The sequence below is a fragment of the Pseudomyrmex gracilis genome, unplaced genomic scaffold, assembly GCF_002006095.1.
Source record: "Pseudomyrmex gracilis isolate BER0280 unplaced genomic scaffold, ASM200609v1 scaffold_748, whole genome shotgun sequence".
Taxonomy (NCBI): domain Eukaryota; kingdom Metazoa; phylum Arthropoda; class Insecta; order Hymenoptera; family Formicidae; genus Pseudomyrmex; species Pseudomyrmex gracilis.
Window position 1 is genome coordinate 24,834 of NW_018021332.1, and position 8,416 is coordinate 33,249.

Below are 8,416 nucleotides of genomic sequence, written 5' to 3' on the forward strand. Positions count from 1 at the left end.
AGTAAGGAACAAGTAGTCTTGCGGACTGAGTGCAGGGATTGCAAATATGAAGGTCTCGAGTTCAAATCCTACCCATCACCTTAGGATTTTTTCCGGGTCCAGTATCTTTCATCGAGTTAATCAGTTGATCGGCGAACTAAATCAGATCTCCAAAGATTAATTTGAGTGAAATCTCAAATTAATTAATTCCCTTTTCACAGAGCGATGTGTTATTGAATATATATTTGTCCGTTTTTGACATATTTGTATTTTTGCTGAAATTTATGACGTGTTGTTGGCAACTTGTTGTCATGTTGCTCTTTATATTAGTGATAAACCGTTGACAGCAAATATACAGCAAGTTGTCGGCAACACATGTTGAATACGTGTCATGTCAAACCAAAGACAAATGCCTGACTCACCTTGTTTTAAATTTGCTGAAAACTCAAGCGTTTTGTTTTCGGCAACATGACAGCAAAAACACAGACAGGTGGCTATCAGGGAAGATTCAAGAACTCTGTATCTCTCATCAAGTTGACTCCATTTTTCTGCATTTTGATATGCAACATTTCAGATATCAATTTTTTATGATAAAAGTTTTCTGTGTCAAGAATTTCCACATCATTCCAAAGGAAATCATGACCAAAATCGCTACGATGTCTACTGACCACTGATTGGCGGTCGTAAACCGAGCGAAAGTCACGTTGATGTTCCAAAATTCTTGTACGTAATCTTCTACTCGTTTGACCAACGTACGACGCATCACAAGAAGAACACGAGATTTTATAGATCACATTGCTATTTGAATATTTATCAAGAACATTCTTGTGAATCCTCACAAATCCGCTCAAAGTGTTCTGACTCCGAAAAGAAAAGATAAAATTCTTTCTATCTAAAGCTTTGATAATATTGTCAGAAACATCCGGAATGTATGGTAGAGTGAAAAATCTCTTTAACTCGTCAGGGCCAACATTAGGTGAACGGTCCTCTTGTGACGAGACATTTGAAAGGGCAGAACTATTTAACTTTGTATTAAATAGAGTATGTAGTCTCTTTTTAAACGTTCTGAAAATCAAGTGTAGGGGGTAATCGTTAGCTAACAACATCTGTATCGCAATGTTAATATTGCTCTCATGGAAGTTAGGATGAGACAGAAGCATGACACGGTCAATAATGTCATAGATGACACCTATTGTTTGGTTCATAGGATGTTGAGAAAAGAAACTCAGATATCGTCATGAGAAAGTTGGTTTTCGGAACCAATCAAGTATTAATTCGTTACTGACAACGGTACTTTTTGTGTCAAAGAAGTTAATGCTTCTATCATTTTTCAGTTCAAAAGTAAACTTCAATCTACTGTGGTAAGAGTTAAATGTTTGTACAAGAGAGATTCCATTGATCTTATTGTATTGTACAATAATGTATTGTAATGTATTGTATGTATTTCGCACGTTGACAGTGAGAATCGTACAACGTCTACCATGCGCGGTTGTCCGGCAGTTTTAGAGATGAGTCTCGTGGTGTTTTGTGATTGGCGACTGAACGTGAGTGTTCTGATAAGTTCAATTTTTTTGTTAATTTTACATATCTCAGTTTTTTTATTCACTGACTTTTCTTATTCGAATACTTTTGACTAATTTTAACCGCATTGACTTTATTCTAATGTTTGGACTAATTTCTATAAATATAATTTTTACTTCTATGACCATTTCATTTCTTAGTAACCATACCCAGATAGCCAAATGTGAAAACTCAATATAAAGCAAATTATTGTATAGATTAAGTTGCTCGCCAATTGCTGTTGTGTTGTTTTTATTTAACGCAACGAAAATGTTTTTGTCAATTCAGTATCAATATGCTGAGTTTTATTATCAATCAATTGTTGTAGCCAATGTTTAGGACATATGAGTCAGCAATATGTGAGCAATATATGAACAATTATTTTTATTCATAAGTTGAGAAAACTAATATAAGTTTATTGCCGATGAGTTGTTGAGAACTTGCTGTTATTATATTTTGAAAACTGTTGTTGGCAAGAACATACTGAAAAGAGGATACACCCTTTTGTTACATTGCTGAAAACATATGAGTAATATTTGTGGCAAGTTGCCAACAACTTGCACTTAGTTGGCTATCTGGGTAATGAAGAACACAAATGTTCATTTGTTTGCCACACCTTGTTTTGTGACTCCTCTCGGATATGACTGTTGACATGTAATCGCGTCCTTTGAATTTATACGGTACGTAAATACGTCTTATTTCTATTATAACACACTTGCGGTTTATATTATATTTTATCACTTTTACTTTGTTGATATACTCATTGTTTTCATAATTTCTTTATAATTTCTTTTTCAGACGATGTATACAAACTAATTTTCATGTATATTACAGCTTTGGCTGAAGATGATCACAATAAAATTCGAAAAAGGGATCGAAACGTCCCTAGCAATTATTTGGTTTTAATCTTTATTTAAACTTACACCGCCACCAGTGGACTACAGGCTTCAAGGTCTTCAATTTATTTTTTAAGATTTATCTTTAAGCCGTTTTATTTCTCTTAAAAAAAGAAATTCTCCGTGTATAAAATTGTATGGACATATTCGGCATATAAATTTGCATAATTAGATATACTAATTTTAATTTATGTATAAGTTTATATGAAAAATTTTTTACCGGGTTACTAATACGATTCAGTCTATCTCAATTCAACAACATAACTTTATTGGTTGATTGAGATAAACTTAATTGTACTTGTTGTTAGTATGTATGTAGGAACATATGTCTTTAATCAAGAACAGTAGGTAGGTTACACTTTACAGAATTGTAATTCATTAATTCAGTAATTATTTGTATTTTTCTACTCGTGTTTCTCAACCTGTTGTACACCACTAATTGCTATAAATTCAGTAGTTTGAACATTATTATTAATGGACGTCGTATTAACTGATCTTGTATAACGTCGAGATCTCTGTTTCAGAGGATTCGAAACACTTGAGAAAAATCCACGATGAGTGCTGGTTTTATTGTTAGGACATTGAAAAGCACGCCTAAACTCTTTGCGGAATTTTCCTGCAACAAACATAGAAGCGAAGTGTAAGTATCTGGTATTTTGCGAACTATACTAAATATAAACTATATTACGCTATTTTTTTACGCTAAACATACACACACACACACACACATATATATATATTTCATTACATCTACGGTTTGTAACTTGCAGTTCTTGCAATGTTAATACACGACAATTACAAAGGAATACTGTTTCTTCCAAAGTACAACTGATATCAATCTAACACAAAGGATTCCGAAAAGAATCAGAGCTGCCCGATATATATAAAACATTTTTCATATATACTTATACACAAATAAAAATTATTATATCTAATCATGCAAACTTATATGCCGAATATGTCCATACAATTTTATACACGGAGAATTTCTTTTTTTGAGAGAATGGCTTCAGAGATATTCCATATCAAATTACAAAATAACTCTATTAGTATCATATCAGATACAAAAAAATCATATAAAACTATATTTTTACTATATTTAAAAAAAATGTTTTGATATATAAATTTATATACAAATTAAAATTATTATATCTAATTATACAAATTTATATGCCGAATATGTTCATACAATTTTATACATGGAAAATGTTTTACCAGGTGCTCATCCAAATCACTTCAATTCCTTACTGAAATCTACAACTGCCTGGTAAAAACAGCTGCGCTATTTGTATTAGTAAAAAAAAGACAGATGAGTTGTCTCTGATGACAATTGTTTGGTCGAAAAATTTGAATGAGATTTGAATCAGAACGATTCGAATGGGCAGCTCTAATTCTTTTTGAATTTTCTTGTATTAGATCAGAACAAAGTACAAGTTGTATTTTATTATAATAAAGTAAAGAGTTTCTTGATTGTAGTTGGGCAAGTGTGAACCATTTGCGGGGTGTTTTGCAATAAATAAATCTGTTATTTTGATTTCCAAACGTTTCAGCTTTATGTTCTAGCCTTCTTCAGTGGGTCTTTGTATAACAATTATTTTTTACAAAACTTCGGATTGATTTTTACAAAACTTTGGATTGAATCTATGAATATTATGATAACAATTTAATATCTACCTTTGATAGAACACTCCTTCCTGATTTTTCTAATGACGAACAGTTTTTTGGTTCACTTATAAGTTAAAAGTTGTATGTGTCAATTGTAAAATTCATTGTGTGTGAGTCAAGAGGTTCGTCATTACTGTGTCAGGAACGAAGATTTAACAGGATAAATACATGTATATATTGAAGGTGACATCTGTACATCGCGCTCACATTACTCAGATAACCAAATTTGTCGAAACAGATTTTGCCAAATGCTTGTTACAAATTTTGTTAGCAGAAAGACACCAAATATGATGCAAAGTTTGTTTTATCTGGCAATATTGCAAAATTGCTAGCAAAAATATATCCAAGCTTGTTAACAAAACATAACAACAAATTGCTGGCAAAAACCGAGCAAAGCTTGCACATAATTTGAGACCAAATTGACGCTAAAAATGAAGCAAGATCTGCGCAACACGACTTGATAGCAAAATAACAGCAAAACCAGAGCAAGACTTGCGGTTCAGTCAAAATATATGGTATTTAAAAGGCCATTTAATTATATCTTGACTTATTTCTAAATTGTATATACACACTATCTATAATCCATAATATATATAAAATTACTTTTACATTTGAGTATTTAACCTATTTCCCTATTACCAATAATTAAATATTAAAATGACATGATGAAATATTTTTTTAGCAAACTAACTATTAGAAAACCTATACGAGCGATGCTAGATGTACGCGCATTTTTTATGTATGTATAAATTTGTAAAGAATTAGTGACATATATCTGAAATTTATTTTTACAAATTATATGTATATATATATATAATCTTTATACATAATATATATAAAATTATGTTTACATTTGAATATTAAATTGACAAGAATTATATAAATATTAAAATGACATAACATAATATTATATTTTAAATAATTTTATAATATTTCTATATTATCAAATATATAACTTAGATTATGCATGTACACAATATTTATCGTTTATTAATAAATAATTGAATTTTCCTAAACAGATATGAAAAGCGAACTGCATTCTCCTAATAGAATCAATTAAAATTTCACTAATTGATTCAGTGATAATATCACTGATTTGCAGTGAAAAAATGCCTCTCTTAAAGTTAGGTGTCAGTAACAGATTAGTTTTACTAGGAAACAGTTAAAACTTCGCTGATTTACTTAGTAACAAATAGTTTTATTTAGAATTAGTAACAATATCACTGAATGCCATTAACATATTAGTTTTAAAGTAATTGATTGCGAAAGGTTCAATGGCTAAATTGATAGTGCCCGCTTGGTAATCAGAGGGTTCCAGGTTACAGGTTCGAATCCAGTCGAGATGATTTCTAACACAATGGATTTTTTCTACAAGGTAATACTAAGACAACATAGAGAATAACCAAGAAAACTTACTCAAGAATATAAATAAAGAATCTAAGTCATTTTTTTATATTATAAATGTACTTTTGCTATCAAATCGTCTTGCGCAGATCTTGCTTCATATTTGGCGTCAATTTGGTCTCAAGTTATGTTATCAGGCTTTGCTCGGTTTTTGATAGCATTTTACTGTTACTTTTTGTCGACAAGCTTTGGCAACAAAATCGAAGCCTAATGGGGACACAGTTAATGCCAATTTGTTTTTTGTTGAATATTTTTGCTTAAAATTGCTGACAATTTGCTGGCAAATTGCGAACAAATTGTTTACTGGGCACTCCATTGTTGACTATGTTGATCTTCAAGTCGAGGAAACCGATGCCGTCGTAAGATTGAATTTCTTGTGTAAATTGTATTCTGTCGTGAATGCTGTTAAGGACGTTCTCCGACTACAGTGGTTAGCAACCTAAAATATCTCTTCTCATAAGTAAGTTTCTACTGCTGTAACAAAGTTAGGTTGAGCTATTTAGCACTGTTAAGACCCGCTTACTCTGCGCAGAAGTTCAAAAATAGCTGCAGTACACAGCGCACATAAATTTAGCAAAAAAAAAAAAACCAAAAAGAAACAAAAAAAGCTGTAGTTTGAAAAAAAGGGTTGCTTGCCATATTATTCAAAATCGTATTTTAATTAGAACACTCTCCACTACAACATACTTGTTTTTTTAAAAAATCCTAAGAAAATTGTCATCAGTAATTTTAAAAAACTCCACTTCACAAAGGCTCAGCATAGGAAATCCATGTTAAAAATTGAAATATAAATCTTCCATATTTTGGAATTTAATATTGCTACCCCTATTATCCAAACAGGCTACGTATAAATAGATCATAAACTATGTATACCGCAAATTTAAAGAAAATCCTAAGAAAATCAATAATTCGGAGAATGTTCTTAAAGACTGTAAGAACACTCTCTATTTTGTTTCTAGGGATGGCTATTATGATGTCGTCCACGTATCTATAATATATTGGGATGTTGGATTTCAATTAAGTGCTTTATTTTCGATATCTTGCATTGTTATATCGGCCATTATCGGTGAAAGGGGTGAACCCATGGGTGAGCCAAATGTCTGTTTATAGATTTTATTGTCAAATGTGAAATATGTGGACGACATCACGAAATTCAATGCTATTAAAAATTCTTCTTTACTGATTTTTGTATTGATTTTTATATGTCTCCATCTATTAGAAACACCCTGTATTGCCATATCTATCGGTATGTTGGTAAATAGGGATGTTACGTCTAAGGAATGTAGAACAAATTCATCATCAAATTTAATGTTAGTAAGCACGTTGTACAGATGGAAGCTGTTTTTCACGAAAAAAGGTGAGTTAGGAATACTCTTATGTAAAATTTTATGCAGATATAGTGCAAAACCATGGAGCGGGCTATCTATAGTTGAAATTATGATGCGGCACGGATAATTCTTTTTGTGTATTTTTGGTACCCCGTATGCTCTGAGTACTAATGAGTCGTTAGATACTAGTGATTTTTTAGTTTGCTCGCTTATGAAGCCTTTAGTGAACCATCTGTTTAGTAGTTCTCTTAGTTCGTTTTCTGTTTTTTTCGTTGGGTCTTTATTTAAAACTGTGTATGTATTGTTAACCTGTAATATTTCGTTAATTTGTTTGATGTAATCTTGCTTTAGAATCGCTACCGTGGAATTGCCTTTATCTGCTCGTGTAAATATAATATTTGAGTTGTTCTTGATAAACTTGGAAGTTATTTTTGCTTTATCTAATAACAAACTCTCTATGTGTGTAAGTGATGTGTTAACTTATAAGTTAACCAAAAAACTGTTCGTCATTAGAAAAATCAGGAAGGAGTGTTCTATTAAAGGTAGATATTAGATTGTTATCATAATATTCACAGATTCAATCCAAAGTTTTGTAAAAATCAATCCGAAGTTTTGTAAAAAATAATTGTTATACAGAGACTCACTGAAGAAGGCTACAAATAAAGCTGAAACATTTGGAAATCAAAATAACAGATTTATTTATTGCAAAACACCCCGCAAATGGTTCACACTTGCCCAACTACAATCGAGAAATTTTGAAATATCGTTAAGAACTCATTCAAACTAACAACAACATTAAAGTAAAGAGTGTTCTTTTATATTATCGCGTAATAATGTTAAAGTACTTTTGGAGTATAAGGCTTGAAAGTTACAGTACCGTCGGCATTAACATTACCCAAAATGTACCATGCGGAAGTTGCTTAGTCGAATTTACATTTCTTTTGTATTCTGAGGAAGATCGGACGATGATCCAGCCAATGAAGGCAAGATCGATAGTTGATCCGATCTTGTTTCCATTGACTAGATCAATTACCGATCTTACTTTCATTGGTTGGATCATCTTCCAATCTTGTTTCTATTGACTGGATCAACAGAATATATTATATTCAAAAAACTCACGTGAAAAATTTACACGTGAACGCATATATATAAATGTATGCATACATATATATACGCATATTTTTTCGCACAATATCCTGCGATCGGCTCTTACTGACTTACATATATTTATTACAATATATTATATTCAACTTACAACTCAAAAAGTACATAACAAAAAAAAGTACTTTATTATAGTGTTTTGAAAAGCTCTCGAGATAAGCTGCGAGAATATGCAATGTAAATTGGAGGATTTTGTTTAAAGAAGTCTAAGTGACTTTGCCCTGACCTTGACAACGCAACCCATCAAATCAACGGCACCATCTTATGTCTCCCTCAAAGTCATAAGACTTTTGTCCGAACCATTTGTCAATTTAACGCAGTGTTTTTGAGATATTTGAATGGATCTTTTAAAAAATAGAACACTCTGTACACACACACACACACCAACCCACACACCAACACACACACACACACACACACACA

General features: G+C 31.6%; 1 protein-coding gene across 3 annotated transcripts in view; it reads right to left on the minus strand.

Moving 5' to 3' along the window:
- Positions 1-2,978: 2,978 nt before the first annotated feature.
- The window catches only part of LOC109861417 (orexin receptor type 2-like), an 11,645-nt gene continuing 6,207 nt past the window's right edge, over positions 2,979-8,416 (minus strand). For all 3 annotated transcript variants that reach the window (XM_020441057.1, XM_020441056.1, XM_020441054.1), the window contains one exon: positions 2,979-3,051. The gene's annotated coding sequence lies outside the window, so the exon portion shown is untranslated. The remainder of the gene's footprint in view (positions 3,052-8,416) is intronic.